The sequence below is a fragment of the Chrysemys picta genome, chromosome 1, assembly GCF_011386835.1.
Source record: "Chrysemys picta bellii isolate R12L10 chromosome 1, ASM1138683v2, whole genome shotgun sequence".
Taxonomy (NCBI): Eukaryota; Metazoa; Chordata; order Testudines; family Emydidae; genus Chrysemys; species Chrysemys picta.
Window position 1 is genome coordinate 273441556 of NC_088791.1, and position 22230 is coordinate 273463785.

Genomic DNA, 22230 nt, shown 5'->3' on the forward strand with positions numbered 1-22230 from the left:
AAAGGAGGCTGGATGGCCATCTGTCTTGGATTATTTAAACACAACAAATCCTGCATCTTGGCATAAGGTGAGACTATATGACCCTTGCAGTCCCTTCTAATCCTATGATTCTGTCAACTGTTTAAAAAAGATGAACTCAAACTGGAACGGGTGCAGAGAAGGGCCACTAGGATGATCAGAGGAATGGAAAAGCTGTCGTACGAAAGGAGACTAGAGGAGCTTGGGTTGTTTAGTCTGACAAAGCGAAGGCTGAGAGGGGATATGATTGCTATCTTTAAATATATTAGAGGGATTAATACAAGGGAGGGAGAAGAGTTATTCCAGCTTAGTACTAACGTGGATACCAGAACGAATGGATACAAACTGGCCGTGGGGAAGTTCAGACTTGAAATTAGACGAAGGTTTCTGACCGTCAGAGGGGTGAAATATTGGAACGGCCTACCGAGGGAAACGGTGGGGGCGACGGACCTGTCTGGTTTTAAGATAAAGTTAGATAAGTTTATGGAGGGAATGGTTTAATGGTAAAACACAGTAGTCAAGGAAAGCCAAGCAATGGTGGGTAAATAGTATAATGGCTAACGGGGTCGGGCTGGAGACTCTTGCCTATATGCTCGGGGTCTTACTGATCGCCACATTTGGGGTCGGGAAGGAATTTTCCTCCAGGGCAGATTGGCTGAGCCTCTGGAGGTTTTTCGCCTTCCTCCGCAGCATGGGGCAGGGATCTCTAGCAGGAGGGTCTCTGCCGATTGAAGTCACTAAAAACAGGATTGGGGACTTCAACAGCAGAGTCCAGGGAAGGGGTAGGGACGGTTTTATGGCCTGCAGCATGCAGGGGGTCAGACCAGATGATCATAATGGTCCCTTCTGACCTTAAAGTCTATGAGTCTATGAGTCTATGAACTGTAGAAAATCGATAAGGAAAGCAAAGGGACATGAGGAGACATATAGGGCCAGCAGCATTAAGCACAATAAGAAGGAATTTTAAACATATTAGGAACAAAAAGAAGCCTGACAATGGTATTGGTTCATTACTAGATGGAAATGGTAGAATTATCAATAATAATTCAGAAAAGGCAGAAGTCTTCAATAAATATTTCAGTTCTGTATTTGGGAAAAAAACAGATGTTGTAGTGTCATTATATGATGCTGATAACACTCTTTCCATTCCACTTGTGTTTCAGGAGGATGCTAAACAGCAGCTAATAAAGTTTTAAAATTTTAAATATTTTAAAATCAAAAGGCCCAGATAATTTGCATTCAAGAGTTTTAAAAGAGCTGTCTGAGGAGCTCACTGGACCATTGATGTTGTCTTGGAACACTCAGGAAGTTCCAGAAGACTAGAAGAAAGCTAATGTTGTGCCAGTATTAAAAAGGGTAAATAGGATGACCCGGGTAATTATAGACCTATCAGACCTACCAGATCTGACTTTAACCCTTGGCAACATACTGGAGCAACTGATACACAAATTGATGAGGACGATAAGGAGGATAATTTAATAGATCCCGTCAAACTAACTTGAGATCTTTTTTTGATGAGATTACAAGTTTTGTTGGGGAAGGTAATAACATTGATGTAATATACTTAGACTTCAGTAAGGCGTTTAACTTGGAACCGCCCATTTTGATTAAAAAACTAGAATGATATAAAATTGACACGCCACACGTTAAATAGATTAAAAGATGGCAAGTTAATAGGTCTCAAAGTGTAATTGTGAAAAGGAAATCATCATCAAGCAGGTGTGTTTCCAAGGGGGACCTGCAGGTATTGTTTATTAGCCCCATGCTATTTAACATTTTTATCAAAGACCTGGAAGAAAACATAAAATCATAACTGCTAAAGTTTGAAGATGACACAGAAATAGGGGAAGTGGTAAATAATGAAGCAAACAGGTCACTAATACAGAGTGACCTGGATCTCTTGGTCAACTAGGTGTGCTCTAATGTGTTTCAAAACAGTTTAATGTAAAAATATATATCTAGGAACAAAGAATGTAGGCCACACTTACACAGTGGGGGACCTTATCCTCGAAGCAATGACTGTGATTTGGGAGTTATAGTGGATAATCAACTGAACATGAACTCCCAGTGTAAAGCTCTGGCTAATAGGGCAATAAGCATAAACCGGAGAATCTGGTATAGGTGTAGAAAGTTTATTTTATTTTTATATTTGGCATTGGTGCAACTGCTGCTAGCATGCTGAGTTCCGTTCTCGTGTCCACAATTCAAGGTGGATGTTGAAAAAGTGGAGAGGGTTCAGAGAAGAACCATAAGAATGATTAAAAGGACTATTTTCAGAGTAGCAGCCATGTTAGTCTGTATCCGCTAAAAGAACAGGAGTACTTGTGGCAATTTGTTAGTCTCTAAGGTGCCACAAGTACTCCTGTTCTTTTTGCGGATTCTTTTTAAAAGGACTAGAAAACCTGCCCTATAGTGATAGACCCAAGGAGCTCAATCAATTAACTTAACAAAGAGAAGGTTAAGGGGTAACTTCATCACAGTCTATAAATACCTATATAGGGAACAGATATTTAATAATGATCTCTTCAACCTAGCAGAGAAAGGTATCATATGTGCCAATGGCTGGAAGTCGAAGCTAGACAGATTCAGACTTGAAATAAGGCAAACATTTTTAACCGTATCAGAGAGGTAGCCGTGTTAGTCTGGATCTGTAAAAGCAGCAAAGAGTCCTGTGGCACCTTGTAGACTAAGGCTTGGTCTACACTAAACCCCCAAATCGAACTAAGGTACGCAACTTCAGCTACGTGAATAACGTAGCTGAAGTCGACGTACCTTAGTTCGAACTTACCGCCGTCCAGACCCGGCAGGCAGGCTCCCCCGTCGACTCCGCGTACTCCTCTCGGCGAGCAGGATTACCGGAGTCGACGGGGAGCACTTCTGAGTTCGATTTATCGCGTCCAGACTAAACGTGATAAATCGAACCCAGAAGTTCGATTGTCTGCCGCCGAACCAGCGCGGTAAGTATAGACAAGCCCTAACAGACGTATTGGAGCATGAGCTTTCGTGGGTGTGTACATGCATCCGAAGAAATGGGTATTCACCCACGAAAGCTCATGCTTCAATACGTCTGTTAGTCTATAAGGTGCCACAGGACTCTTTGCTAATTTTTAACAGTAAGAGTGGTTAACCATTGTAACCATTTAGCAGGGGTTGTGGTGGATTCTCCATTGCTGGCCATTTTAAAATCAAGATTGGATGTTTTTCTAAAAGATAAGGTCTAGGAATCATTTTGGGGAAGTTCTATGACCTGTGTTATGCAGGAGGTAGGACTAAATCATCACAATGGTCCCTTTGGGCCCTGGAATCTATGAATAATGCATACACAAAAGAGGGCTAAATTAATTCTGGAATTTCCTAACTTTTAAGGGCTTGACTTTGCAACTTTAATGTTCTTTTAGTATAGATTTTTTTGATATAGTTATACAGTATAGGGTATGAAAACTCTATAAAAGATAGGGAGTTTAGAAAGGATGAGTGATAGCTGTTAGGAAAGGAGAAAGCCTGAAGGATAGTATATCCTTATACAGTGTATGAAGTTTGGGAGTAGTAAAACTACCGGAAGAAGGGAAAGTTTGGGGATAATTACTGGGAAGAGGAAAAGGAAGGAGGATAATAATGTTTGATTGGCATGAGCCCTAGGGTAGCAAAGCCAACAGTGAGTTCTGCAGTCAATGCGAGTGGCGGTGGAACTCTTATGCCATGCCACGCCATCAGAAACTCCGTATCTCAGAAAACGATGTTAGCAATGTTTTAGAGAGTTTTAAAAACACTATGTTTCATAGCCCTCCACCTGAAGTTGGGCTTCGTTTGGTTCTGTGGCTTTACTGGGAGCACACAAAACAACTCAGGAGGGGTGGTACAAAAATGGCCTCAGCTGTCTCTAGGTCCTAAGATAGCTGTATGTAGGGCTGCTCACAGTTACGCAGGTAACCAGTGTCCACAAGGGACTGATAGGGGGAAGGATCACTGGGGCACAGGAAAGCTCCAGCCAATGCCCCATTTACTCGAGTCATGCCCCCTATGCAGGCAGCAGGGCAGGGCTTGGCATGGGAATGCTCTTCTGGCTGTGCACTTCTTGAGAAGGATCTTCTGCTTCACCAGGGTGCTCTTCCCAGGGCTGGCTGTGTTGGTTTTAGGGCAGAATTCATCAGCAGTGCAGCACAGCACTCCTGCTGCTGGGCCCTTGTATTCAGCTATACAGGTCTAAGAGAGAGAATTATAACTATTCAGTTTTAGAAACCATCAAAAATGACCAAAATAGCTTTTCCATGGATCGTAATAAGCCTGTTATCTTGAGACTTCCCAGTAGTTCCAACAAGTGCTCCAGGTCCCACTTGAAAGCTAGGGATTTTCCTTTTCCAATAGTACACAGGTTCCATGTCCAGCCTGGAGGGGGTCACTTCCTCAGGGTGGTGTAATTTGAGGGAGGGGGAGCTTCTTGATGTGAGGAGAAATGAATGAAACATTTGGGCAGCAAGTGGATTTTTTTTTTTAATGGCAGCTGTTTGAAGCTGCTCAGAGATTGAGAATGTTAGACCAAGCAGAGGTGGTTTGAGAAAAGAGTGCAGGGAAGGCAGCTAAAGACATGTGACAAATATAACTTATTACATGGCTTTGTGTATTATCACCACTGAGACAGCATCTATCTATCCACATGCAAACACTATGCTTTTTGAACCTGTGCTCCGTCCACTAATCCACACTGACTGTGATTTATTAAAGTAATATTTCTAATTTCTGAGTGGCTTCAAACAGCCACCATTTTTTTAAATATGCTAAACAAATATTTCTTTCTCCTCTGCCCACCTCCAAAACATAAAAATACCCCTCCTACCCCATCCCCCCAAATGACACAGGCCTGAAGGCCAACCCAGGCAATATTCAGTCCCCAGACAGTTACTAGTTTAAGGTCTCATAACTTGCAAACCATCAGGACTAGGTAAGGGAATGTGAAAGTTTTAAAAAGCCAGGGAATTCCTGCTTTCAAACAGTCTAGCTTTTGTGGGAGTTTTCTGTGGTGAATGTACCCATCTCAATGTGAAAATATATGTGTGAGAGAGAAACACATGGCTGGAGTGTTGTGATATAAAGATTTTTTTCCAGTCCCACCTCTTCCCACCCATGCAGTCTGGATAGGAGGAGGAAATGATCCAGTCCCTTCTTTGCCATTGCCACATGGATCACAGAGAGGGAAGGGATGTCTTTTTCACCTTCTACCCCCAGCATATTACAAGACAACATTGGGATGTCCCTTGGATCTTCTCTCACCCACTCCCATATGTTGGCCATAAGTTCCAAACATTCCAGAAGCAACATCTTGAAATGTGCGGTGGGGAGGGGATCAGCACTGAATTGCTGCCATTGCTCCCCATTGTGTTACGTAGGCCATCAGTTCAGCCCTGATTCCATCACAAGTTCCTTGGGCCCGTGACTAGCATTCTTCGCCCACTGTGTTGTGGGCTAGACACATGTAAAAGGAGCTAACTGTGGTAGCCTGTTGGAGGCAGACAGGCACTAAAACAAAAACATTAATGGTCATTGGGAGGAAGGATAACTCAGTGGTTTGAGCATTGGCCTGCTAAACCCAGGGCTGTGAGTTCAATCCTTGAGAGGGCCACTTAGGGATCTGGGGCAAAAATCAGTATTTGGTCACTGCAAGTGAAGGCAGGGGGCTGGACTTCATGACTTTCCAGCTCTATGAGATAGATATATTTCCATATATTATTATAGTCTCATTAGTAAGGGAAATGGTGAAGGTAATGGTGGACTGCTAATACCACTCAATGCCTCTCCCCACCTTAGCTCTGAATCTATCTGGGGATAATACAACTGCGGGAGAGAGGAGGAGGTGCGGATAGTATAACTGTTGTGGAAGGGAAATGCCTGGGGTCTGACTGCGAGGGGAGGGAAGGAAATAAATAAAGGAATACAAAACCCCATCAATTTCTGACCCTTTAAATGTAGAGTGGTTGCCTTAATCTTTGAACCATAATTTAAAAACCACTGTCTCTTCCTAGTCTTCTGCTCTATTTTTCCTCATAGCCAGCTATGCCACCCCTTTTCAATCTATGATTATGCAGAGTCCATGAATGCAGGAGTTAGTTCACTCCATTGCCAATTGTCTGCATCAGAAATTCTAAGTTACAAGAGAAAATGTTCGAGAAATATTAAACTTCATCATTTTGAACCACAGCATTTTAAATTTAATCCACTTTGTCTTGAGCTTGATGCTCTAGTGGGTTTCACTATGCCCCTCATTTTGACTTTAATTGAGAAATAGTTTGCTCTGTGCTTATTATGGTATTTATAATTAACCTTCTGTATTGAAAATGTGGTCCAAAAGGATTATCTGTAGGAGACAGCATAGTATTGTTATTTTTCCCTGTGTATTTATACTTCTCAAATCACTATAATAAAATCAAATTAAGCTTTAAACGAAATGATAAAATAGATGTATCACTATCACTTGGCAATAAAATATAAAAAGCAATTGTAGTGGAATTCTGCAGAGGAAGATAATCCCTCTGCTAAACAAAGTTGTTCCAACAATTAGTAAAAATGCTTAAACAGATTTATAGATTGTAAACTCTTTGAGGCAGGAACTGTCTTTTTGTTCTGTATTTGTACGGAGGCAAGCACAATGGGATCCTGGTCCATGACTGGAGCACCCAGGTACTACCATAATACAATTCATGAATTAATCATTAATAGTAAGTAAAGTTCCTGAATGTTATAGGTGGGATGGGACTTTACCTCTGCATGCTGAATTGAGGGCACCTTTTGAAATATGAGAGTTGAGTGCTAGCCAAACTGTCCACTGTGATATTTTGAGGCATTCTTCATTTAAGGTAACATTTTCAGAAGAGTCCAACAGATGTAAGTGCTCTATTCCTATTAAAAGTCAATGGGAGTTGGGTGCTTAACTCCCCTAGAAGAAGCTTTTGAAAATTTCCCCCTCAAGGTCCTTTCGAGTTCCTGGTCTAGTGATGCTCCCTAGTTTGGGATTGTTTATCTTGTTTGGGCTTTCAGGTGCTGCAGTGCAGAGGGGAGCAACAGTTCAATTTGTAACTCATTTACCATATGGGGCCAATACTGCTCTCCCTGAAGGACATTCATAGAAGATGGTCTGAAGCCAGAGCGGCTGCCAATGTACCAAATAAAAATCTAATCAATGACCCAAGCGCCAGGCTTCTCCTCCCCATAGAAAACCGTGTCCGCACCCGACATGGGAGATGGGCATACTTTCTCCATAGCTGGAAAGTGAGAGAATCACCGAACTGCATCTGTGGCCTGGTGCAAACTGTCGGACACATTAGGGACAATTGCCCAATCCATGCTTATCCTGGAGGTGTTGCAGCCATATATTTGGTTACTCCCTCTGCTCTGGACTGGATAAGAGACCTTAAGATCCAACAGTAGTCACACCATTGCTTTAATTTTTCCACTATCGCCATATGAAAGAAGACTGCTCTCCCTTACTCCAGGGATTAGGAGCAGAATTTGGCCCTACAGGTTTAATTTTTGCTTGCTGTTTACCACGACTTTACCTTTTGGTAAAGTATAAATTAATTTCTATTTTGGAGTTCTGGGTGTGCATCGTTGACTGACACATTGAATGACTGGGTCTTTGAAAGGTTGCTGTCATTTACTGAGTGCTGAGAAGTACATACGACTGAGGTGGGTGTAAGAGGTTTAGTTTGTTCTCATGCCTAGTGCACATCAGGAGCGTGGCCCTGAAAGGGATAGAACTTCCCTTGTTGGGAGAAAGCTGTCTAGGGTATTAACCAGATATGGGGAAGAGTTCACTCTTCCTGCCCTCTAATCATCTCTAATTATGATTATTACTACCATGCTTTACGTAGACATGGTGAGTCTTTTTCTGTTGTGGTTATTCTTTGCAATCTTGGATAAGCCACTCAATTTCTTTGAACCTTAGTTTCTCCATCTGTATAACGGGGCTAACAGTATTTATCCTCCTTTGTAAAGTGCTTTGACATCTATGAATGGAAAAGCTTGATATAAATGCCAAGCATTAGGTATGGTTCTTATCTAAATTAGACATGGTACAGACACAGACAGGAGGGAGGGAACTGGGGAGAACAAAAAAATTATGTGAATTGGTCTGAGGGCTTGTCTACATAGGGACACTCAGGAACGTTGATCTAAATTAACTAAAGGTATGAATTTAAAATGGATTAGGTAAACTGCATTAAGCCCTGTGTAGATATTCTGATTCAGAATTAAAGTGACTTTAATTCAGTTTACTTAAATTTACTTCCAAGTAGTGCTGTTTCAAATAGTTCTATATTAAAGCGTACTAGGGAACCTTTAGTACACTCCAGCAAGGTCTACACAGACCAATTAATGTGCAACATGATAGTGCACTTTCTTAGACTATTGCTGTTTATTTATTATTGTGGTTTATCCTATAGCAATGTTTCAGTTATTTTAAAACACTTGGGTTAATGAGCAATTATATTCCTTCATTACAAATTGGTGCCGAACTTCATGGCCTGGCATGTGAATTTTGGAGCCTCAATCTTAATATCTAACGAGGGTCACAGGATTAAATGTTGGGATTGCAATGAGGGTACCTTACATTTTCACCATTTCCTGTTCTTTGTGCAATTCTTTGAACCTGATCCAGCACTCTTTACTCTGGCAAAACTCTCACTGAAGTCAGTTCTGAGCAAGAATTGCAAGATCAGACCCTTTGTCACAAGCAGGCAGTGTCATCAGAATTTAATGTTATCGTGCAAACCATGAAAGAAATTACCAAGCTATGTTGCTTCAAAATGTTCTCTAATTCTGTTTATTTTCAGTTCACCTTCTCCCCACTCATTATGGCCTGAGCAACCTGTGATGAAGAGGGAGAAGGATCACCCAATCAAAAAATGGAGGATATTGGGGGGAAAACTAGGCTGAAGTAGCCCTCGTTTTTGGAGATTAAACTGGGTATTAAAATTCTAGTGTCTTCTTCTTGCACAAAGATGGCAAGGAAAACAGTAAATGATATAGTGCAGATCCTTTCTCGTGGCAACAATGAAAATAGGAAATACAGCAGTAAAACTTAACCCATTCACATTACAATTGTTGTATTATACTCTGGTGGGCCTGTATCTTATACTGTGCTTTGGCTTTCACAAAGTAATGTGATTATAATCAATTTGGACTTGGGTTGCCGTCACGCATTCCCTAGCGAGGCTCCAGCGTCTTGACCACAAATTTCAGAATAACTGCACAAAGTGATGATAAAAAGTAGATTTTTCTACCAGAACTAATGGGTGTTCACGGATGAGTCTTTCCGTTTTTTTGCATGGCATATGCTGTGCATAAATAATGTCAGAATTGGGCCAAGTCTTCTTAAGAAAGGTGGTCATTTAATGTAAGTAAATCCACATTAAATATTGACGATCTGGAAAAAAAAAAGCTCCCTTTTCAAAGAGGTCACATTTAAGTGAAGGAAACAACAATGCATGTGTGGCTGGCCAGCCTTGCACTGGATGACACAGAGTTAATGGCTCATAGAGAGCATATACATGTTTTTAAAGATGTTTTATTGCTTACAAAAGGAAGTAGTCTAGAGAGACTGGATACATAAACTGGCTCCAGCCAGCTGTGGCTGTCAGACTAGGAAGGATCCTGTTCAATTAGTGTTGTAAAATAAAATACTTTGTAAAGGAAATAAACACTATGAGAGCTAAGATTCATGCTTTCAAATATACACAAGGTTTGAATTTTTAATTAGGGCTGCTAATTACAGTCATCAGAAAGCAGAACAGAATAGATTTTACCTTACATTTAGCAGACAAGCCTTCAACCCCAGTGTATTTTTCAATTTCATTAATATTTTATGAAAATGGCCCTTGCAGCTTCAGCCTATTCCGTGCCTCGTACGAAAACTGCCCCACATTATGGATGCCAATGCCTTTAAGCCATGTGCATTAGTGAGATGACAAAATGCAAAACAGCATCTTGTCAACCATTGCATCAATTGATTCTATTAGATAGTGTAAAAACAGTTGGGTGTGAATTATAATCTCGCTGACACTAATGATGAAACAAGAGACTGGCTTGGAGCAGCCATTAGCTATGAGCCAGAAATTAATGCTTCTAATATTTTTGAACAAATTAACCTTAATGAACTGGTCATGCATATCCTGTAGTATATACTGATAAGTCAATTAGTAGGCGAATAGGGGTTATGTATATATAGATATGTAGAAAAAGATGTATGGACATGTAGCTAGCTCTGCCTACACAGAATGCTATAATAAATAGTGGTACAGTAAATTAGTAATCTTTTGATACATTATAACTCTAATTTGCAAGGGTCTGGATTCCTAATGAATTTCAGTGAAATCCTGCATGCAAAAAATGTCAATAAGCAAATGACATGAAATTCAGTGTGCTGCAAGGTCATAGACCCAACAGAGCAGTGGAGTGTTAATATAATCGTCTTGGGTCAGCTCATACCTAAGCATTAGGGGGTGAGGTTATTTAGGTTTCTGAAGTCTACATTTACTGATCAATAAACTACAGTGTTTTTTCCCTCTATTTATCATTGTCTGTAAGCATTTGGCTCAGAATCCTACTTGCTTCAAACCCAGCGACTCTGTAAAGGACACCTACTGTTTTTAAAATGACATAATACAGAGTGCTAAACTGAAGTCCTAAATTCTAGAAACCCATTTACAAGCAACCTAAAAAACCCAAATGGCCAATTTATAAAAGAGCAGAAAACAAAGGTAAGGTACTTGCCAACAATAGTTTGTTGGTTTAACTTTGACTTGCTTTCCTGGGAAAGAAGAAAACAGAATTTTCAATGTGAACTGTCAGCCCTAGTTATGACAGAGCCTCACTAGTTAGAAATTCAGAGTTCTTCCTCCATTGGCAGAATGATGTAAAGAAAACCACCAAACAGAATTCTTTCAAGTTTCAACTACAACTCTACTTAAATAATTTACTTTTTAGTTTTACTCAGACTATTCTTTTTAAACTTGGTTGACATTTTCGTTGACAAGCACACTTTACTGCACAAGATCAGTGGGGAAATTGGCAGGGAAAAAAAAAAAGTCTGCCTCTGCTGAAAGAGAGAACGACTGTCTTGCCTTTGGGAAAATAGTGCTGGCACTGACCCTTTCTGAAGCCAATAACAACTGGTAAATCAGTCAATATAAGTAAAATATTTGGTTGCTTACAATGTTGCCTTTTTATATAAGAAGTAAACAAGAGGCTGTTTAGCTAATGTATTTAAATCAACCTGGCAATAAAAATGCTGGGTATGAACATAAAGCCTTTAAATTCATCCATTAGCAGATAATAAATAAAATTATTAAATCAGTGAAAACTTAAACATTAAAACATCCCCTTATGAACTACTGACAGCTGCAGTTAAAACTAGAGGAGGGTGAAAAAAATGATGTGGAAATAACATGTTAAGTGTAGCTTCTGGTCTTCAAGATCCCTGGCTTTCGTAATCCAATATTTATGATGCTACTTAGTTACCAAAATAGAAGGCAGAAAGACAATAGAGCTGTTTAGGAAAGACATATCTATTTGGATTATAAACTGAATGACTGACCCATGCTCCCTGAGTATCTTTAGGATGAGACAAACTAAAAGAGTCTACAGTAACATATCAACAAACATCTGTTTTCAGGAAATAAATGAAATAATATTGCTATCTGAGCATTAGTGATGACTTCCAATACCAACATGCAGTTGTTCTGATACTTTGGGGGCAACATATTTTAAAGCATTTATAGCACAGTTAAATAATAAAAATGCTAGGGCCAGTTTCATCCCGGGTGAACCATAACTTACTTGAAGACAATGCAGTTATCTCTAGGGTTGATTTTTTTTGGCTCAGAGTTCATAGAAGTAATGTTAGAATGCAGTGTGTCCTAGAGGAGAGGGCACTGGACTGGGAGTCAGAGGCCCTGGGTTTTATTTCTAGCTCTGCCACTGACTTTAGCAAGTCATTTCACTGTCCTGTGCCTCTGTTTCCCCTTGTACCCCATTTGATCTTTCCTATATCAATTGTAAGCTCTGTTGGACAAGGACTTTCTCATAGTATGGCTGAAGTCCTGGCCCCATTGAAGTCATTGGGAATTTAGCCATGGATTTCAACGAGGCCAGGAGTTTGTGCTATATGTTTGCAGAACACATAGCAAAAAGGGGAATAATAATAAAGATGATCTTTTGTACCACGAAAGATCAGTTGTGAAAATGAAGCAAATAATTCAAACTTTATTTCCTACCCACACTGCAGATTTCTTTGGCCAGATATCGTCTTTCTGAATAATGGTCTCCGAAACAGGCACACACATACCCAGATAAAGCAGTGTTACTATATGCCCATCTTCTGAATGTCAACAGCCTGTCCCTACATTGATCATTCCTATTGGTTGTGCATTATTCTGTACATGAGTGGTGAGTAGTTCCTGTTGTGGGGTCAGGGAGCACAAATGTGTGAACTACATTCTGAGCCCTAGAACGCACTCTAGAATACAATGCCACTCCATGACTTCTGTTGTGGAAGTCATTGGAAGAATAGCTTCCCTGTGGGTTTTGAGTTGGTATCCAGAATCAGGGAGGAAACTTCCATCCTCTGGTCTTCCTGCAGGTTTGTTGGTATATGTCAATGCATACTTGGCCACCAAAGTTTGGCCCTTTATCCACACTGCAATTCATCCTATGCACAGGACTCCCACTATCACTGAGAATTCACAACTGCAGGTCAGAGAGCAAAATGTTGCCAGCAACATTACACTTAGTTCTCCTGGTGGGGCGGCAGGAAGAAAGAACCAGAAGTTCTTTGGGCCTGATAGGCTCCACAGCCTTTGCAAGGTGCCTGTGTTTTAACCTTCAGTTTTCTATGCTCCAAATCCTATAGTTCTTACTTAGCGCTTACTCACTCCTTGCTGAGGAAAATCTTACTGTGAAGTCAAAAGGAGGCTTGTCTGAGTGAAAAAATTAAGTAGGGACTTCAAGATTTGGCTCAATATTTTAACATATTTTGTTCAGTATAATTTTTCTCACCAGCACCCAGTTTCAGTTTGAGCATTGTGTGTTTTAAATGGTCTGCAATGAAAATTCAATTTTTAAAAAAATGATCATCAGAGTAACATTTACCATACATACTAGTCACTGCGTCTGTGTTCTCTAGATTCTGAGGTGTTTTTTAAAAAAAAAATTCCCGTCAGTTATACCACTGCCAGTCCAGCAAAGTTTATCTGGAAAAGGTAACACACCACCTGAGGGCTGTCTGACCTGTTCCACTGAGATGCTCTGAAGTGTGGAACCACCACGGGAGCCATGCTATCTAGGAATGGGATGAGAAGATTGAGACCGAGGACCTCAGCATGGGGTTTCTTGGGGATTTTCCTTGTAGTGGTCTCTTATGTTCCCCCATTCTGTTAGCAGATGTAAAAGCCCTGTAGGAAGCTGCAGAAGTTCCACAGACTCATTGAGGTAGGTGGGGCTTGTCAATTCCCTTCGGGGGTGGGAGTGGCTCCCTGGGAAGAGGAAATTAGGGAGCAAGGGGCAGCCAAACTCAAGGAGGAAGGTCAGGCTGAGGTTTTTGCAGCATGCTGTGGTTTTGTTTTGTTTTTTGAGTTACAAATCAAGCCAAACCCCAGAAACGGGGTGAGTTTAGGTACTAACTTTAGAGTCTTTGCACGCTCCCGAGGGGAGGATTAGGAGCTTAGCTCATTCATACCCAGAATCCGCACAGATCCCTGATATGCTCCAACTTTGTGGATTGAACCCTCAACCCATTATGCAGGGAGGGAAGAGGCCTCTGTCCCTGGATGGACCAATTAGGGAGAAATTTTCCTTATGGAATTTCCCTCCTCTTACCATCCTTCAACAGGTTTTACCACAAGAAGGGTCAGTCTGGACTACAGTCATTTCCTTCTGTAACTCTGGGGAAAATGTGGTATCTCAGCTAGGATTCAACCCTGCAGTCTTTTCACACTTTAATCAGACCAGACTCCTTTAGTAGTCAATGGTAGTTGAGGGTGCTCAGTAGGACTTTGTGGGATTGCGCCTTTAGTGTTCAGAAAGAGCAATAAAATAATAGTAATTCCATATCCCATTATTCTAAGTAGACATGGGTTCAAGCTACAAAATTTAGATCTGGATCTGCATCTGGATTTCAAACACTCCAAAAATCAGGATCTTTCATATCTGACATGCTGATCTGGACCCATCTCTAGTTCTAAGAAGTCTCCTTACATTATTCAGTATCTAAAGCTTCAATCTTTGGCAGTGCTGAGTGCCCACAATTCCTGCTAACTTCAATAGGAGTTGAAGCCATTCGGCTTATCATTGGATCAATTCCTTTGTGAGGATATTTGGCTAACTGCATGTTAAAATAACAACTATGTACTTTGTCTCACTCTTAGGCCTTGTCTAAACTAATGCAGTAAGTCAACCTAAGGCTTGGTCTACACTAAACCCCCAAATCGAACTAAGGTACGCAACTTCAGCTACGTGAATAACGTAGCTGAAATTCGAAGTACCTTAGTTCGAACTTACCTCGGTCCACACGCGGCAGGCAGGCTCCCCCCGTCAACTCCACGGTACTCCTCTCGTCTAGCTGGAGTACCGCAGTCGACGGCGAGCACTTCCTGGTTCGACTTATCACGTCCAGACAAGACGCGATAAGTCGAACCCAGAACTTCGATTGCCAGCCACCGAATTAGCGGCTGGGTGTAGACATACCCTAAGTTACAGTTGCTACTCCAGTTATGTGAATAACATAACTGGAGTCGACGTAGCTTAGGTTGACTTATCGCGGTGTCTGCATCATGGTGAGTCGACGGGAGACACTCTCCCACTGACTTACCTTATTCTTTTGTACCAGAGTCAACCAGAGAGCGCTCTGCCTTCGATTTAGTGGGTCTTCAATAGACCTGCTAAATCAACACCCGCTGCATTGCTGCATCAATTGCAGCAGCATGACAAGCTACAGAATTGTTACTAATGTACAATGAAAAGTCAGACACTTCAGGTATCAATACAGATAGATACAATCCATATAGGACAGGGTTATACACTGTTTGAGTTTGATCCCTTGTGTTCATTTGCCATTACTCTCAGTTCTGGATCTAGTGGCAGCTTGCTACATGGAGCACAGACAGTTCATGAAGAGCTTGTTCTTCATCAAGACCAGTCCATCTCTCATTTCTCCAAGGCACAGGAGGAGTGCACTTTGGCCAGTTTACATGTATCCCAGACCCCCGATGACCCATTTAATTAGGCTACCTCAGTGCATTCATTTAATTCCATACATACACACTAGAGATAGAAAGTAGAGAGGTCAGATGATACAGCCAAAGGTGTGGGGGAAGTTAAGGGGGCAGGTCCTGAGGTTTCAACCCTAGAAAACCCTGGGATGTCCTGGAGATACACCCAAACTTGGGACTGGTGAGCAAACAATAAGGTAAAATAGGAGAGAGACCTTCCCACTCAGATCTCACTTTATCTCCTTACTTCTAGTGTCCAAAAAGTTTGGACTGGCTAGCTAGTCCTGACAGCCCCCCTCCACCCAGGTGTCAGCAGTATCTACAAAAGGCAGAGCATGAGGCAGCTTGCTCACTTGCTCCTTAATTATTTGGAGGAGGAGTAGGGATGAGTAAACATGCACATAACCCTCCTTACAGTACGGAGCAATTTGCAGTATGTTATTGCTATTTTTGTTTTTAGGTGTTTGGGAGCTGCTCAGATTCTTCATAAATATCCCATGATTATATTCCATATAAATACCAAGAGAGAGTGAGGGAGGCTAGAACAAACCCTAAGATCTACAATGTAATAGAATAACGCAACCTGTTCCCAGTGGTATAACAGGCCTGCTCAGAAGAACTGGGGTGGGGACTGGATTATGGCCACACTTACTCCTTCCCCTTTAGAGTAATATGAGACTCAAAGGGGTTGTGAGAGGGCTAGAAAAAGAAGGACTGTGCTTGTCCTAGAATCTTGTGTTCTTCACCTTGGCACACTCCATGCCAGAAGCAGGGATGTCAGGGAGCTCAGTCGTTATTCAGGCAAACTATCAAAAATCAGTAGAAGTTTTCCTGAATGAGGACTTCCGGATTTGGGCTTATGTGAGCCACGTATGCTGAAAAAGGTGGTCCTAATCCTCTGCGCCCCACTCTGGCAAAACTCCCATTAACTGGAGTTTTGTCCGTATAAGGAGATAAGACGCTCAAGGCCATGACCAGTGTCAATAAAACCTTCTGTAATTCAAGGACTCTACATCTCATTTACTAATGAAATATCCATCCCTGTCCCACTCATCAAAACATTATTGCCCATCTGAAAGAGATATTTGAACTAAGAGAAGGATATGATATTACAACACTGGGTAGCCAAAAGTGCCAGCTACAAATAAAGAACCGAAAACCAAGGTCCTTTCTCAGGCCAACTCCCATTGACATCAGTGGGAGTTTTGCCTGTGTAGGATCTGAATATAAACTGAGTAAGAACTGCAGAATTTAGCTTAAAGTGCATGAGGACCATTACTTTTATGCAAACATGACTGCAAATATTGAAGACCATATTGTGTTATATCATTTGAAAAAATTGTCCTTTAATGCTGTCTAGAAAACTTCATTTGTAATCAATATCCTGTTCAAAGAATAGAAGAAAATGTAGGGGCAAGTAATGCACTTTAAAAACAACAAAGAAGGTTGAATTTTTCATATAATCAGTGGAAGAATCATTTTATAGTGTTTCCCATGTAATTAATGCCAGTCCTGTTTAGCCAATGTAAAATACTCATTAGCAATTACTTAACTATACATATATTAAAGCTTAATTAGTAAATAAATTAAGCATATAATTAATTGCTTTAATCAGTGGGCTTTTAATATTGTAATTATCACTTGATACATTAGGGCATGTTAAGAATACTTTTTGCCAAAAAATACATTGTTAATTAATCATTAAAACTTATCTTACTACATGCTCATTAATGATTTATTACAGATGCTGGGCCAAATTCTTCTCTCAGTTACAGCAAAGCTAGCTCCATTGAAGTCAATAGCACTTCATTGGTATAAATGAGAGGAGAGTTTGGTCCTGTTAATTTAAATTTAAAGTGTTACTCAGAGTTCACTGCCATAGATAGAATTCCTTAGCTTCTTGCTTGGTTTAATATGACACTGACCTGTTTCTCTATGGCCATGTGCTATTGATAGGGCAGAAGAATGAGATTCAGAAGACTGGTGTTTTATTTCTAGCCCTGACATTGACCAGCTGTATGAACTTGGGCAAGTTGCTTCACTTCTCTGTATCTCTGTTTTCCATCTCATCCTTTGTCTGTTTAGATCTCAAACTCTTCAGGCAGATCCTTTGTCTTACTATGTGTATGCATAGCACTTAACACAACGGTCCTCCAATCTTGGATGAGAACTCTAAGCAGTACTGGAGTACAAAAATAAATTATAATAATGGACAAAGAATGTAGTAGAAATGGTACCGTTCTGCTATGGGTTGGGTGTCAAATGACAGGGATCATGCACAAGACAACTCTCCCTACAGAGCAACTCGGAACACAATTCTGTGGCTGAAGTAGTGTCTATGGAATGGTTGTCTCAGGATTCCACAGACTTATGCCTTCCCCTCCAACCCAGATGGAACCCCTCTATGCACAACCTATTTCCCCAAGCCCAGATTCTTCTCTCAGATACATTAATGTAAATCTGAAGTAAATACACTCAAATCAATGGTATTGTTCCCAATTTACACTGGGGTAACTGAAATCAGAATCTGACCTTCAGGTTGCGCACTGACTCCATGATTTGGCCTAATCTAAAATATGAGGCTTGCAGCTATTTAGTTTTGGAATATGATGTCCAGCTTTCATAACTGTGAACTACAGAATATAGAGTTAGCACACTTGATGGAAACATTCCTTCTATTGGTAAAACTTGATGGAACTTACATTTCATTTTGTTGTGATGGAAGCAATAACTGTTACTTCTAGATGGAAGTTCAGGGCACTTATCACATCCTAGATGTTACACAACACCTTACAGGCTCTGACCTGAAGTCTCTAAATGAAAAGTAGTTATATCATTAGTTCTATGTTTTTTTGGCATACTCTGGGTTGAGCTTTATAAGAGTTCATTCAAGTCTCAGTGTCCATGCTAAGAAAACAAATACCTCTCAAAACACACACACACATTCTTCTTTCTTTCTTTCTTTCTTTCTTTCTTTCTTTCTTTCTTTCTTAAAAAGAAAGAAAATAAATATGGGTATTTATTTATTATCTTAGCATGGACACCAAGATTTGAATGAAGTCTTACAAAGCTAAATTCAGAGCATGCCAAAAAACAGAAACGAAGATAGAATTACTTTTCATAATTACTGCTTCATCCTTACAAATTTTTAAGAGATAATATGTTAGGGTGAATCAGACTTTTTTGTAATGTTTAGTTCTAAGACAGTGTGTCAGTGCTTTAAAGAGAATACAATTTGATTCTCAGCACCACTAGTTAAATAAAGGAAAAAATAATTACAGCAGTGGAATCAGCTGTGAGTTCTGGAGTTTCGATCTGTTCACTAGATAAAGGGACTCTTCCTTCAGACAGTTTTCCATTGAGGGAAAGAAAGAGGCCATGGGAACTATGAAAAAGCTGTTTGATCATGTTAACCACCTTCTGGTGTACCTGCAATACTAAAACAAGCTAATCTATAATACATATAGTTTCTGTTGATTTCCATACTCAGCATATACTTTTTCATGGTGTATTATAATAAGCATTTTCTAGAGAGTAGGGTCTATGGGCCCCATGATATCCTCTGCTTCCACAAGTGGAGGGAAGCCAAAAATAGATGAACTGGCCAGGGGAGTTATATAATGGGGAGAGCGTGTTATACCAGCTCTGATGGATTCTCTCTCCCTCAAATTTGTGGGCCAAACCAAACAATATACTAAACAAGCTTGGCCCTCTGTCCCATGGAACCACCCTCCAGGGCAGGCTCCAGGGCAGCTGCAGGTCGAGGGAGCTCCTGACAGCACAGCTCTTGCAAAAGTTGTGCCGCCCAAGTGCAGTAAGGTGTTTGGGGCAGGGAGGGGCCCAGAGGGCAAATAGTAATCTGAGAGTGTCCAGGGGGTTGGAGAGTGAAATCCATGAGTGAATGTGGCAAACCTTCTTCCCACCTCTGCATGATGCAGGAATGCAAAGGGAAGCTCCTGAGTTGAATCTTGTGGAGTTGCCACTGCCCTATCTGGATGTGTAGAAAAGAAAGTAGCCCTATGAAAAATTTTTTGCAACCAACTCTGATTCGGTTCTCATTTGCAGTTACAATTAATAGTTTTTGTGTCTTTGTAGTACAGTACATAGCTCTGTGGCTTGTGTTTCTGAGTGGGGCATTTTTGTGACCTAACCCTTGCTATATGAAAGTGCAATATAATAATACTTTATCCTCTCCCAAAGGCACCATATGCCACCTACAGGTACCATGTGCATAGATGTTGTCAGAAAATGGCAGCATCACAGTACACAAAGCTGAAGGTAACATTTCACAGCATCTCTACATGCATTTTAAAAAAAGATAGTTTAGCAGATGTGCAAAAGATGTGCAAAAAGCAGCCATAATGAGGAATGATTTTTAAATATAGAATGGATAGTACAACATAAATGACAATATGGCTACAAAGCCACATCCTTCTCACCTTACTCACCCAAGAAGTCCCTTTTAAGCCAATGGGACAATTTACATGGGTAAAGAGAGCAGGGTTTCACACTCTGTAGCATATGTTAATATAGATTATCATTCTACATGCAGACAGATCAATGTAATTTAAAAAAAAAAAAGCTAAAAATATGAGTTATTTGTTTGATGAAAAATTGGTGGCATCCTCACTTTTCGTTTTACACAAAATTAGCTGTAGTTCCATCAGTTATAACGGGGAAACTATTTTAATCTTACAGTTCAAGTCCTCTTAATAAATTTAGGCCTTAGCTTCCCCATCTGTAAAATAAGGATAATAATACTTGCCTCTTTCGTACAGCACTTTGAGATCTTTTGATGCAAAGTTCCAGATAAGAGCTAGTTATTATTATTACATGATAGAAAATTAAATCAATCTAGCTCAACTGGTGCAAATCCTTAATGTATATGCACTTAAACTATGTTTTATTTGGTTTAGCTTAATTTGGTAATTTACCAACAAGCTAAACCAAATTAAGTGAGAGTTAAATCAGTTTAAGTGTATCTACATTAGGGGTTTTCACCAGTTTAGCAAGATTGATTTAAAATCAATTTAGTTAAACCAGTGCAACTTTTCTCCTAGAGACAAGGCTTAAGAGATGCGGATGTTTTCAAATTTTATTCTGAGTTATTAATACACCAACTTTTTTATTTTTATTTTAAACTTTTACTACAATTTAAATATGACAAATAGCTGCTGTATAAGCTATGGACAACTAGGGTGACTTTAATTAATTTGCTTTGCTGCAGTACCCAAGGCATAACCAATGAATTACAATGGAGGATTCAACCCCCTTTTCCATGGCTGCCATCACAAAGCAACTCTTAAGTAGCGTAGTGTATGTAGCTATGAAACTGGTACATTGTGTTTCTATGTCTACTGGACCTGTAAAATTTCAAAAAGCAATCTGTCTGCAGGGCTCAGCAGCCATTTTGTTCTCAGAAGTTGGTGCACTCTTTAACTGAGAAAACATACACACGCTCTGCTCTCTCTCACGAAGACTTTGTTTTTTGTTTTTTCTTGTATTTTTCCCTTAATCTAAAAAAAAGTAACTTTAGGGTGATTTACATATTTTTCTCTGTTGTTTATGAAAGATAAACAGTACATACTGTTAAGACAAGCATCCCAACTGGACTTTGCCTTGTCTCTTGAAATGTGCAACTGCCACTGCTCTTGGAGTGTGGTGGGCAAAAATGTCAGCATCTTGTTGAGGTCATAGTTTGAAGTAAAATAGTTTTGTTAATAATCACTGCACCCATGTAACCACAGATGTCATCAGTTGAGCCAATAAGGAAAAGAACTGTAAACTTAAGACGAGAACCATTTTATTCCTGCCCTTGTCACTACATGCACTGGAAAGGAACCATACAGGCCCTTTTTTAGCTAGTAATGTCTAATGTAGTAAGACAGGAATAAGCAGAGTAGAAAGCACCTGTCAGCTCTATTTCCCACTCTCCTTGATTAGCATGAAACATTAATAGGGCTTTCAGAAATTCTGGTCTGAAATGGGCTTTGCCTGAAATCATGTCTGTCTTTACTGCACAAAAGCCGCTGTCATTAAAAAAGGGCAGATAACTAAAGAAGACTCTTTCTTGAAATTTATACCATTTTTTTCATACAATGACAAATTATTTTAATAATAGGAATTGCACACGCTGCCATTTGTATAATGTTTCCCATAAAATTCCCCCATTAAATTTGCTCCTCTACTTGACTCATCTCTTTTTTAAAAAAAAAATGACACACACAAAATGATACATCATGCTTTCTTACAAAGAATTGAAAATGAACATACTGTAATGGGTTAACATACGTTTTAATAAAATTTTCATTGTTGCACATTTCACTTTTCGGTACTGAGAGCCAGGGCTGTATCAGTAACCCCAGGCAATGCCTAAGGATAAAACAAATCATATGGTAGTGAACTATTTTCACCTATTTATCCTTCTACTGAAAATATATTCATAAATACAAAATGAAGCTAAGATATGTAGCCAGTAAAACTGTACATAACAAAGATATTCCCTAGTGTTGGTATTCTATTGTTTTTTTTTTATAATATACTTTCAACGTTTCTAAAATCCTCGAGCTTATGTTTTTATTTGTTATGTAAGTAGTATGTAACTGAGCCATTTTAATTTCGTTTTTCAAAAATTGACAGTAACAAATATTGAATCCATATGGGTAAACAAAATCTTAGTACACAACATGTTGGGAGGTTTAAAACATGAGCCAAAAAATATGTGCACATCTGTTTATCTAGAGGCTGTAGTTTTCAGATGCAGAAACTTTTTGATTTGGGTTGTATATAGATATTTATGTGTAGAGAATCTGTTAGTTTGAAAGGATATATGCCATTGAACTTGTCCCTCTATACATCGGCTAGCACATTAAATGTATGTTGGATAGGATTACCTCAGAGCATACACATTGAAAGAAATGCCTAGATACAAAATTTACGATACTGTAGTGTTTTTAAA